The sequence below is a fragment of the Tenrec ecaudatus genome, chromosome 7, assembly GCF_050624435.1.
Source record: "Tenrec ecaudatus isolate mTenEca1 chromosome 7, mTenEca1.hap1, whole genome shotgun sequence".
NCBI classification, from domain to species: Eukaryota; Metazoa; Chordata; class Mammalia; order Afrosoricida; family Tenrecidae; genus Tenrec; species Tenrec ecaudatus.
The window spans coordinates 76,746,582-76,759,672 of record NC_134536.1 but is presented as its reverse complement, the minus strand read 5'-3'; positions in this window follow the sequence as shown (position 1 = coordinate 76,759,672).

The window sequence follows — 13,091 nt, the reverse complement described above, 5'->3', positions numbered from 1 at the left end:
AGTTTTTCAGCACAAAAAATATGCTGAAAACTGGGGTTCGGCTTATACACGGGTCAGTGGTACCCCAGCGAGTGTGCCCCTCATACCCCCCTGCCCCCTGAAGTAAAGGTCCGAGCACCTGTTATCTCGGGGTGATTGCCCCGCTGACACTGCAGGGCTTTGAATGTTTGTTTACTCACCTCTAACCAATCAGAGCCGTCCTATGACGTGTATCTTTGAATAAGCCTTTTAAAGACCCTGTGTGAAGGATATGGCATGAATGGATGTCATCTGGTCAAGCCTGACTAACAAAGGAGAAAATCTCATGAAGACTGACATAGAGTTAATAGCAAAGTGGGTTCGAGATGCATGGGAAGACATTCCAGAAGACATGGTGCGACATACCTTCCAGATTAAGGTTTGCAGTCTTCAGTGTAGGTTATAACTCAATGTAAAGTAACCAAAATCCTCACAATTGGACATCGTGATAGATGAGAAAAAGTTAAAGCTGTCGATTTCATGTTGCTTGGATACATAATGAGTGCTCCATGGAATCAGCAGTCTAGTGATGCATTGCATTGGGTAAATCTGCTGCAAAAGACCTTTGGAAAGCATTGAAAAGCAAAATGTTTCCTGGAAGACTAAGGTTCACCTGACCTAAGGCCATGGTATTTTCAGTTGCCTCATAGGCATGTGAAAGTTGAACCTTGGAAAAGGAAGACCAAAGAGGAATCTAAGAGCTTGAATTATGCTGCTGAAGAATATTGAAAGTGCCAATGATTACCAAAAGAATAAATAAGGCTGTCTCAAAAGAAGTACAACCAGAATGCTCCTTAGAGGCAAGAATGTTGAGACTTATCTCAACTACTTTGGACATATTGTCAGGAGAGACCAGTCCCTGGGAAAAAACATCATGCTTGCAACTACAGAGAGGCAATGTACATGAGAATGATTCATGATGAAACGGACTGACACAGTGGCTGCAACAATGGGTTCAAATATAACAATTGTGAAGGTGAACCAAGATGGGATGGTGGTTTTTATTTTTCTTTTGCACATAGTTACTATAAGTCAAAAATAATTCTCAGGCGACTAACAACAATAACAACCTTCAATACCTGTGAAGGTGATACTTGGCAATAAAATGTTTTATTTGTAGATATAATTAGTTATATCTCCATGATGTCATAATAGAATAAGATGAGCCCCACTACATTCTGAATGGTGTCTTTCTAAAAAAGGGAAGAGACACAGACAGACAGACAGACACAGAGAAAAGATGGCCAGTGTGAGGAGACCAGTAGAAAACACACAAACATGAGGGGGCTTCAATGTGTTTGTGGACAAATTCCATTATATTTTAATTCCATCTTTCCATGAACTCTTTGATACAATTGTATAATGAAAAATGAAAGAAGACAGAGTCAAAAAAGGTCATCAAGACGGGCAAAGTTGTCGCAGGATGACAAATTTAGTATAATGGTTCCCTTTGGGAGGTGCTGACACCGGAGGCTGAGTGGGTCCTGTGAGTGGGTGAAGCAGCAGGAGGGCGTTCCTCCTGATGGGTAGCCCCAGAAAGCCTCGCTGAGGAACCGTAATCTACGAAAGTGAGGACAGCCACATTGTCATCGAGGGAAATGGCATTCTAGAAATGGCATTCTAGAAGTAAAAATTTTAAGTGCAAAAGATCTGAAGTATGCCCATGCTCAACAACTCACTGCTATCCAGTCGAGGCTGATTCATAGTGAGCCTGTAGGACAGGGTGGAACTGAACTGCCTCATGTGAGTCTCCAAGACTCACCGCTTGCTGTTGTTAGGCACCATCGGGTCAGGTCTGACCCCTAGTGACTCGTTCAACATAATCCTGCCTGGCCCCTGAACCAACCTCACACTTGTTCCTATGCCTCGGTTCATTGTTGCGGCCCCTGGGTCAGTCCATCCTCTTTCTCGCTGCCCCTCGTCTTTTCCAAATCTGATGTCATTTTCCAGGGACTTGTCTCTCGACAACGTGCCCAAAGAACATAAGACAAAGTCTTGCCATTCTTGCCTCTAAGAAGCATTCTGGCCGTACTTCTTCCAAGATAGCTCGATTTGTCCTTTTAGCAGTCCATGATACTTTCAATATTCTTATCCTGCACCTCAATTCAAATGCATTGATTCTTCTACTGCCTTCCTTATTCAATTTCCAATTCTCACATGCATATGAGGCAATGGAGACTACCATGGCTTAAGGCAGGTGCACCTTAGTCCTCAAAGTAACTTCCTTGCTCTTCAATACTTGAAAGGGGTCTTCTGCAGCAGATTTACCCAATGCAATGTGACTATTGATCTCTTGATTGATGCTTCCAGAGATGTTGATTGTGGGCTCAAGCAAGACAAAAATCCTTCACAACTTCAACGTGGTCTCCATTTATCATGATGCGACCTATTGGTCCAATTGTGAGGATTTGGTCTTCTTTACTTAAGTTGCAATCCATACTGAAAGCTACAATTATTGATCTTCAACAGCAAGTGCTTCGTCTTCCTTGCTCTGAGCAATCAAAGCCATGTCATCTGCATATCTTAGGTTGTTAATAAGCCTTTCTCCAATCCTACTGCCACATTCATCTTCATATAATCCAGCTTCTCTGCTGATTTGTTCAACATACAGATTGAATAAGTGTGGTAACAGGATATAGCTCTGTCTTGCACCCCTCCTGATTTTAAGCCATGCAGTATTCCAGTGAACTGTTAATGGAGTAGAAAACAACCATCTTTCTCCTGCGGAGTAACTCATAGTTTCACATTGCACACCTACTAGTTAGTAGTACAATGCATAATCACTTGGCGAGCAGGGTGGAGGAAAACAAGAAGTCTGTGGCCAGAGTGCGGGAACGAGCATAAATACCAAGTATGCAGCACAAGGAATGTTTGGAGTGAACCAAAGCGAAAAACCAAACTCACAGCCATGGAGTCGATTCTGAAGTCTAGCGACCCTACAGGACAGAATAGGACTGCTCATGTGGGTTTCTAAAACTGTAACTCTGTAAAGGAGTACAAAGTCTCCTAATGCTCCAAAAGACGAGCCCTGATAATGGAATGCTTAAATGCTAACTAGAAGGTCAGTGGTTTGAGCCAGCTTGCAGCTCCCAGGGAGCTAAGACCTGGAGACGTGTTCCCATAAGGATTACCGTTCAGGGGAAACTATAGGGCAGTCTTCTCGATCCTAGTGAGTCACTGTGGACGACTGGAATAGCATACAAGAACCATGTGGGGAGTAGAGTATCCATGTTGTGTAAAGAGTGATGGAATTAGTATGATTGGTTGGTTGGTCACTGAAAGGTTGGATATTTAAGGTTATCAAAAGATGCCTAAGAAGAATGGCTTGGATATCTCCTTCTGGAAAACCAGTGGTTGAAAGCCCTAGGGAACACAGTTCTACTCTGACACACACGAGTCAGAGTAGAACGACATGAGACAGAATCAATTCCGTGTTTGGTTGCTTTTAATTAGTAGAATAAAGTTCTAAAAACATGTAAATGGAAAAGTTAAATGTTCCCAAGGTCCTTATATAGTTCCAGAAGGGAGCAGACAACGTACAATGAGCAAAGAGGAGAGAGAAACCTATTTGGCCAGGGGTGAAGAAGAAAAGGCATTGTAGCAAGATAAATCATCACGCACAAATACATAGAGGCTGCAGCACAAATGGAATAGCTTGGATTGTGTTTATAATTCAATTGTGTTTTAATATCAAATCTCTAGTGGAAGTGTACATTGGAATCTGCAAAACAGTTAAGATTCTATTAGGATAATCAATGTATACAGCAGCAATTAAATATTTGAACCTCAAGGCACTATGTTCATCTGTGAGTACAAAAATTAATAAGACGTGGTCCCTAAACCCAGGTAATTTATAAGACTGGTTAGATATTTAATTGTTCTATATTTCATGGTGATTGGAGAGATTAAAGAGAAAGAACCTTTGGGGCTCCAAAGGTGTCTGGAGATGCCCAGGTGGTTAGTTCTGTGTGTACACACACACACACACACACACACACACACGATGTTCATTTCCATCATTTGGCTGGTGTTGGTGAACAAATGCCACCAAGAAGCAGGAAAAAAATCCCACTAGTTTAAGCTCAGAATATGAGTAGAGCAATTGCTTTTCTTTAGGATGACAAACTAACCTTTGAAGCCAACCCATGAATATATTTAATAATTCTTTCAGGAATCCTAAATAGGCTTGTTTGCTTTTAGTTATCTATCTCTGTCAAATTATCCAGAGAAAAACGACCATACTCTTGTTGTCAGCTGTCATCAAACCGGTTCTGACTCCTAGCGGCCCTGTGTGCCGCAGGATGAAACAGAATTGCCTCATCCTCTGGTCCTCACAATTACTATGCTTGAGCCCATTAGCGCAGCCACTGTGTCAATTGGTCTTGTTGAGAAACATCCTCTTATCCACTGCCCCTCTACCATGAATAGAGGTCAACTGTGTGAAGTTTTCACCTGGCTATTGCGTTTTTCCTCATGGGATAGCTGTAGAATTGAGTCTCAAACCTGCTTCTAGTCACTAGAGTCTAGTGTTTGGTATCACAGACTCAAGTAGAACTTCTGCATGTTTCTGGATCCCACATACCAATCTATTCTAGCAAGTATCATTTGCTAGAGAGGCAAATGCCTCATATTGCAGACTGCACAGATGGGCCTCTCTTGATGAAAACTCCAGCAAGCAATTATTCTGTGAACGGATTTTGGGTAAGGTAACTCTTGCATCAATCCAAATTCAACCTTCTTTCAAGCAAACATTCACTCAAATGCCTCCCTCCGAACTGTCAAAATAAGCATGATGTCAAAAAGAAAGATTTACCAAGTTCTGAAACAGTGCTCAATTATAGAAACATTATAGATTTTTCTGAGAGAAAATTCCTCAGGCTTTAATATGCTATAATATAGCATCATTTAGAACATTGTGTTATTAAAGTGTTTCAAAGAAGCCATCTTGCTATGAAAGTTATTTGAATCTCAAAACAGCAATAGGGACCCCTTAACTTTATTTATGAAAAAGCATGCATACCATGAGGAGTTATATTATGTGTGTAATTAGGGATCTTTTTCTCTACTGTCTGATTTTTATTTATAACTAAAAACCCAAAGATGCAGAATCAGACAACAATAAGAAGTTTTCTGTTTGTTCGTACAAGTGTTTGAAAACAAACAAGATCATAGCTTTCTCTTATTTGAGGCTCAATCCAAATTTTAGCTTCTCAACCAAATAAAAATTTAGAGAAGTTCTTGGTACATTATTTCAAATGAAGATTCACCCTCTCTGAATTCACTCCCAGTGCGTCAATTTGGACTCAGCGACCCAGTAGGTCACAAGAACTGCCCCTTGTGCATTTCCAGGGATGCACGTCTTTGTGGGAGTAGAAAGCCTCTGCTTGTAACCCACTATGCCACCATTACTCCTATTTCCTAAATATGCCCCTGCTCTGTCATTGTCACCTGCAAGAAAATCAATGTATAAACATTCTTATTTTGGTACCAAAAGTCTGAAACCAAATTCCCCCCCCCCTCATCTGTTTCAGTTCCCTATGGTTGTTATAACATACTTGACAGTTTATACAAAAGAAATTTATTTTCTCACAGTTCTTCTAGTTTCTCGCCGAATCAGTTCCCTGAGTTTTCCAAGGCTGCACCGGTTCCTTGGCTTGGGGCTGCACACATCGGAGTTCTGCCTCTTCACATAGCCCTTCCTCTGTGTCTGTTTGAAAAGCTCACACGTCTCTTTCTTAAAATATTACCTGTGCTTAGATTAAAAATCCACCTGTACAATTGATGCATAGATTATTACAAGAGCAGTAAAGCGCCCCCAATAAAATTACTTAGTAATTTAAAAAAATCCACCTGGATACAGGGAGTCCCAGGGGCGTAGTAGTTACATGTTGGGCTGCTAACCACAAGGTCAGCTGTTTGAAACCATCAGCTGCTCTGTGGGGGTAGAGGAGACTTCCTACTGTTTGGAGAGTTACAGTTTTGGAAACCCACAAGGACAGTTCCACTCTGTTCAAATGGTCACTATGATGTCGATATGGACTTGATGGCAATGAGTTAGATCATCCAGAACAAGCATCTCATTTAGAAAAAAAATTAATAATTACATCATTTTATTGGGGGCTAGTCCAACTCTTATCACAATCCACACATAACATCCATGTGTCAAGCACTTTCATACATTTGTTTCCCTCATCATTCTCAAAACATGTGCTTTCTACTTGAGCCCTTGGTACCAGCTCCTCATTTTCCCCTCCCCCCCGCTCCTCTCTCCTCCATGAACCCTTGATAATTTATAAATTATTATTATTTTGACATGTCTTACATTGTCTGACATCTCCCTTCATGCACTTCCCCACTGTCCATCCCCCAGGGAGGAGGTTATATGTAGATCCTTGGAATCTGTTCCACCTTTCTCCCTCACCTTCCCTCCACCCTCCCGGTATTGCCACTTTCACCACTGGTCCTGAAGGGTTCATTTGTCCTGGGTTTCTTGTGTTTCTAGTTCCTATCTGCACCAGTGTACATTCTCTGGTCTAGACATATTTGTAAGGTAGAATTGGGATCATGATAGTGGGGTGGGGGGGAAGCATTCAAGAACTAGAGGAAAATTAGATGTTTCATCATTGCTGCCCTGCAACCCAACTGACTCGTCTCCTCCCTGCAACCCTTCTGCAAGGGGATGTCCAATTGCCCACAGATGGGCCCTGGGTCCCTCCTCTACACTCCCCCTCATTCACAATGTTATGATGTTTTTGGTCTTGATACCTGATACCTGATCCCTTTGACGCCTCGTGACCTCACAGGCTGGTGTGCTTCTTCTGTGTGGGCTTTGTTGCTTCTCAGTTAGATGGCTGCTTGTTCGTCTTCAAGTCTATAGGACCCCAGATGCTATATCATTCGATAGCCAGGCACCATCAGTTTTCTTCACCACATTTGCTTATACACCCACTTTGTCTTCAGCAATCTTGTCGGGACAGGCTGGTGTGCTTCTTTCATGTGGGTTTTGTTGTTTCTCAGCTAGATAGCCACTTGTTTATCTTCAGGCGTTTAATGACATTCTTCTGTATTTGCTCTTTTGCCTGTAATAATGTGGCTATCCTTGGGGGAAGGAACTACTATTCAATCTACCACAAAATAGATCAGTTATTGGTGGTTTAATCCCAAAGTCACCAACTCCCTCTGAGCTTGTATCCCTCCAATTAAGCGGTTCTCAACCTATGGGTCGAGACCCTGTGTGTGTGTGGGGGGGGGGGGTCGAGCGACCCTTTCACAGGGGTTGCCCAATTCATAGCAGTAGCAAAATTATAGTTATGAAGTAGCAATGAAAATAATTTTATGGTGGGGGGCGGAATCACCACCACATTAGGAACTGTATGAAAAGGTAGCAGCATTAGGAAGGTTGAAAACCACTGCTCCAGTTCCTATGCCCCATCTATTCCCTGATTTCTCCCCTCAACCCTCACCCCCCTTTTGATGGCGCTTTTCCTTTATCTTCTAAGCATGCCATTCTTTCCCATCCTGGGAAAAATCTTCCATCCACTCCCTCGAATTACCGGCTGTTTCAGGCATTTATTTCTCATCAAATACCTTGTGCTCCCCCACCTGGTCTGCCCTCTTTCAGTACAATAGAACTCTCAGGCAAATTTGAGGTAAACAATATTGTCCTTCTAATGAGGTTGCACTATTAAAATTTAGATATAAAACTGGAAAGCAACTTAATTTTAGAACTGTAGTCTCATAAAACTGTGAACACAGAGTGCATCTTGTTCTTTATAAAAATATTTGAAAGCAGTTTATGTAATCTCAGTTTGGTCTCATGCCCTCAGCTGGCACTGATGGAGGTTATGAGGTTCTAAGAAAGAGTGCTTTTCTAAGAGTCCTTTTCTAAGAGTTACTGCAGGTAGACTGTTTTATAGAGCTCCCAAAGTGGCTTCCCCTGAGGATTCTCTGTCCCCTTCTGCTCAGTGACACATTTACAATTGGTGTATCTGTTTCTTTCTGGCTTATCTCTTTTGTGTTTACTTTTGCTAGTTTGTTTTTGCCTATGATTAAGACTCCTCAATGGAAATATTTACAATGAGAATGTAAGCTTAATGAGGGTAACACCTGTGCCTGTCATATTCCTATGCCTAGAACACATGGTGCATGAATAGTGAGAAAATAAATGTCTGAGCCTACATCATAGGGCCCACTGGCTGGAAGAGCCACATTCTCTTTCCCATGATGTTGACTTTTCTGTGACTTGCACCTGAGTTATTCATGTCTACAAGTTCGCTATGGGGTATGGAGCCCTGGGGGCGTAGTAATTACAACTTGGGCTACAAACTGCAAGGTCAGCAGTTGAAACCACCAGCTACTCTGCAAAGCAAAACCTCACTTTCTCACTCCTGCTCTGAACTCACAAGTTCAGATCTGCCCAGCTCTATAGGGTGACCGTGCGCTGGCATCACCTTGCAATGGAGTTTTTTGGTTTTTTTTTTTTTTCAGTTTGTGATCTAATTAGTGCTAATCTCAGTCAATTCAGAATTTATTTATCTAAATCATGAATATATGCATACTGTTCTGAAATCTTCTGAAAATATTGAATTAAGTTAATTGTCTCAGTTGACATATTTTTTTCTACAGGTCTAATACTTTTTTTCATGATAAAATAGCAGAGCTAGCCCAAGCAAGAGGTTTTCTGCTTTCAACTTACATCAACTCAGCCGTCATCACAGAAGATGTTAAAGTAGCAGTTCTCGTTCTCCAAGTGTGAGCCAAGGACACCAGGCATCCCCGAAATCCTTCAGAGGGTTCATGTGGTGAAAATTGTTCTCATGGGAATGCTGATTCGAGGAACTTCAAAAGTTTTGGGGGGAAATTTAACTAGAAAATAATGGAATTTTCCCCATAACCTTTTTGAAGTGTTTTTGTATATCCTCTTGCTTTTAAAGGCTAATTTCTCATGAGTGTACAGTAAAGTTTTCCAGCCTGGGTCTATAAGATGAGCGATATAACAGCAGCTTGAGTGGAACAGTAATCTATAGTCTATTAAACCAAACATTAAAGAGATTTGCAAAAGGTTGTTACAAATGATGTGTGGGTTGGTAGAAGACCTGTAAGAGATCCCAATAAAATTATTTTTTTAAGTGAACACACACATACCAAAAGGTAAAACAATACCATGTTCATTACATTTTGTCTTGGAAGAGACTGTTACTTCTCATAAAAATATGTTAGTTTTGTGAGCATGAGTTCCATAAACACTCGTTTCAATTGTTAGCATGATAAACATCAATAGACACAGCCTTCCACAAACGCCACGTGAAGCTCTCAGAGGAACCCTCAAATATTTTGAGTGCAAAACTTTCTTGAAACCAAAAAATAAGAACTCCTAGGTTAAAGGAAGGGGCTTTCCCTTTACTCTGTTGAACAAAAACACGTTTCCCTTTCGCTCCTCCACTGGACCACTGTGGGGACAACCGTGATGTCACGATCGGGCAGCACTTTGAAATGTAAGAAAGCTCAAAGAAAAAAGAGCTCTGGAGGAACAAACTGCTACAAACCTACAGATGGATAAGAGATGCCTTCGTGTGTGATGAGTTACTCCTTGGGCAGCTAACCGCTAGGGCAGCAGTGTGAAGCCACCAGCCGCTCTGTCAAAGGAAGATGGGGCGTTCTTCTCCTGCAAAGATGTAAAGTCTCCCAAATCCACAGGCGCAGCTTCACCCTGACCCATAGGCTCACCACGAACCAGAATTGACTTGATGGCTGTGAGTTTGCCTTTTTAATAGATGTATGGGTACAGCTCTGACATAAACGTGTAATTGTTTTAATTACAAAAATATACACAGTGCATTTGCCATTTTGATATTCTTATGGGCACAATTTACTGACACTGATTCTGTCCACCAGGCAGTGCGACCATCACCAAAATCTGATGCCAAAATTCCCATCACCATCAACAGAAACTTAATGCTCATTGCTCATTTCCTTTTTTGGATTTCTGTCCTACATCTACCCAAAAGTAAAACCAGATTTAATTTTTCTCACTCCGCAGCTCCCAAGAAGTGAGGTCCTCTCTGTGCCTCTTTGCACAGGCAACATTCCCTGTTCAGAGAGCTTGCCGACATACCTTGGTGACCTTGGTGCTTCTGATGTCGCTGCCCAGAGGTCTCTTTACATGAGACTAGTTCTCAAAGGTTTGCCATTGCTCTAGAATGGCAAACATATTTCATAGCAAATGCCAACCCACATACATTTTTGGGAGTTGGCTGGAACACTGTTTGAGAAAGAGTCAGAAGCTGTTTCCAGGCTCAGCAAGACAAATGCCATAATTGATTGGTGATCTACTCTGGTGTTAGGGGAAAGAGTGTTGGTTTATGTGCGGTGTATTTGCTGAGCTTTGAAATCATTTGGGATTTCTATGGTCAAACAACTGTTGAGCCAAACAACTAATGTCCAGTCCATGTAAAATTATACAGAAATGTAGTCGCTATGATGAATAATCACATTAGCAAGAGTATATCTCTTATAAACAAATCTGATCCACTTAAGATGACTACGTATATATTTTAGGATTAAAAGAAACAAAACAAATTTAAGCATAAGAATTGCCTTGAGGGTTTATAATAACATAGCCAGTGTATCTATGTATCTGAAAACAGCCCCACCTTTCCAGTGAGCTTGGATCGATGTTTGATGTGGGCACATGTAGGAGCCCAGCCGAAACTGTCTTTCAGAAGCAATGTTCCCAGAACAGACTCTAGGAAGGTGAGTTGGAGGCATACCATCTGTGGCTCTGACACCTTCCAGATGTTGGCACTGTTGCTAGTATAAGGAAGCAGCTGCCACAAATGTTCGATTTCTTTACAATATATTATCTTGTTTATGTAATTAATAATTCATGGCTCTCTCTGTTTCATCTGTCTGCTGGCGAGCCACTCAAGAGACCTGCACCAGTCCTGTGATACTTCCACTGTCGTTTCACCCACAAGACTTTTCACCCACCGGCCTGCGATCTTCCTGCATTTTGTATCACTGCTTGCTATGTGAGTCTGAAGAGGGATTTATAGACAAATATTAGCCTTATGGACTTGATTTGCGCTGGGCTGGGAATCTTTCCTGATATACGATTACTTCTTGATATAAAGCTCTTTCTTGCACATAAAATATAATAATAATGCATGGGTGAAGAAGGAGGAGCAGAATAAATGGGGGGAAATGAGGTCTGATTTCTCCTTGCTTGGCAGGAAGCAAAGACGCTATATATATTTTTAAGAATGTGCTTCCGTGACTACTGGCTCGAGAGGGACATACCATTGCCTTAGCAGTGACACACACTGGCAATACATTGCTTTAAATCATTCACGAAACAGAAGAACTCTCAGGTCCTCTGAGAATAGGACCCAAGCCTTGACAAGAACAGTAACTCGTTCCTTTATGAATTTGCTTTTTAGTCGTTTTGCCTTTGAGTTAAAACAAGAGATGCCTGGAGCTGATAAATCCAGCTCTCAATACAGCATTGTGAAGGAACTTTTAAAAACCCAAACCAGAAAGGACTAATATAGAATTTGTTCCCTTGGAAACAAAAGAATACTTATTGCTTTTAGGGGAAAATATAATAAATATATTTGCAACACTTTTTCCACCAGAGTGTGTTGAACAATGCAATTCTGAACATAATCACAAGTACTGCATAAATTGGGGCAGACTTGTTTTAATAAGCATCCACATGAATGTTTACATTATTTAACTTGATAGCTCAAACTATAAAACGTATGTACAAATGGGCTTTGGGCACCCCCCCCTCCTCATTCACTATGGTAAGATATTTTTGTTCTGATGATGCCTTATACCTGATCCCTTCTACACTCGTGATTGCACAGGCTGGTATGCTTCCTCCATGTGGGCTTTGTTGCTTCTGAGCTAGATGGCTGATTGTTTACCTTCAAGCCATTAAGACCCCAGATGCTGTATCTTTTGATAGCGGGCACCATCTGCTTTGTTCATCACATTTGCTTATTCACCCACTTTGTCTTCTATGGTTGTGTCAGGAAGGTGAGCATCGTAGAATGCCAACTTATTAGAAGAAAGTATTCTTGCATTGAGACCCTGGAGATTCCCTTGCAGAAGGGTCTAGGGGAGGAGATGAGCCAGTCAAGGTGCGATGTAGCACCAATGGAAAATACAACTTTCCTCTAGCTCCTAAATGCTTCTCTCCTGCCCTGCCCCGCCCCTTCTCCCACCCCCAACTCGCCCCCCCCCACCCCCCACCCCCGACTATCATGATCTGAATTCTACCTTGCAAGTTGGACTAGACCAGAGGATGTACACTGGTACAGATAGGAACTGGAAACCCAGGGAATCCAGGGCAGATGATACTTTCAGGACCAGCGGTGTGGGTGGTGATACTGGGAGGGTAGAGGGAGAATAGGTTGGAAAGAGGGAGCCAATTACAATGATCCACATGTGACCTTCTCCCTGGGGAATGGACAACAGAAAAGTGGGTGAAGGGAGATGTCGGACAGGGCAAGATATGACAAAATAATAATTTCTAAATTATCAAGGGTTCATGAAGGAGGGGTAAGGGGAGGGAGGGGTAAAATGAGGACCTGATGCCAAGGACTAAGTGGAGAACAAATGTTTTGAGAATTATGAGGGCAGTGAAGGTACAGATGTGCTTTACACAATTGATGTATGTATGGATTGTGATAAGAGTTGTATGAGCCCCTAATAAAATGATTAAAAAACTCCTGTACAAATGATAAAGTGATATGAACAGAAACTAATGGCAATTAGTGCTTTATTGATGAAGTTGAAGGTTGCAATGAGAAACTTGCTCCCTGCCCCTTAATAAAATAAAAATACCCAAAAGGTCTTTTTCAAAACTGTTTCATTGGCATATAACTTACATATCATACAATTCAATAATTCAATCACATTAAGGAAAGATTTACAATCATTACCACAATCAGTTTTAGAAAATTTTCTTCATTCTTTTTTTAAAAATCAGTCTATTAGGGGCTTATACAACTCTTATCACAATGCATACATCCATCCATTGTGTTAAGCACACTTGTACATTTGTTGCC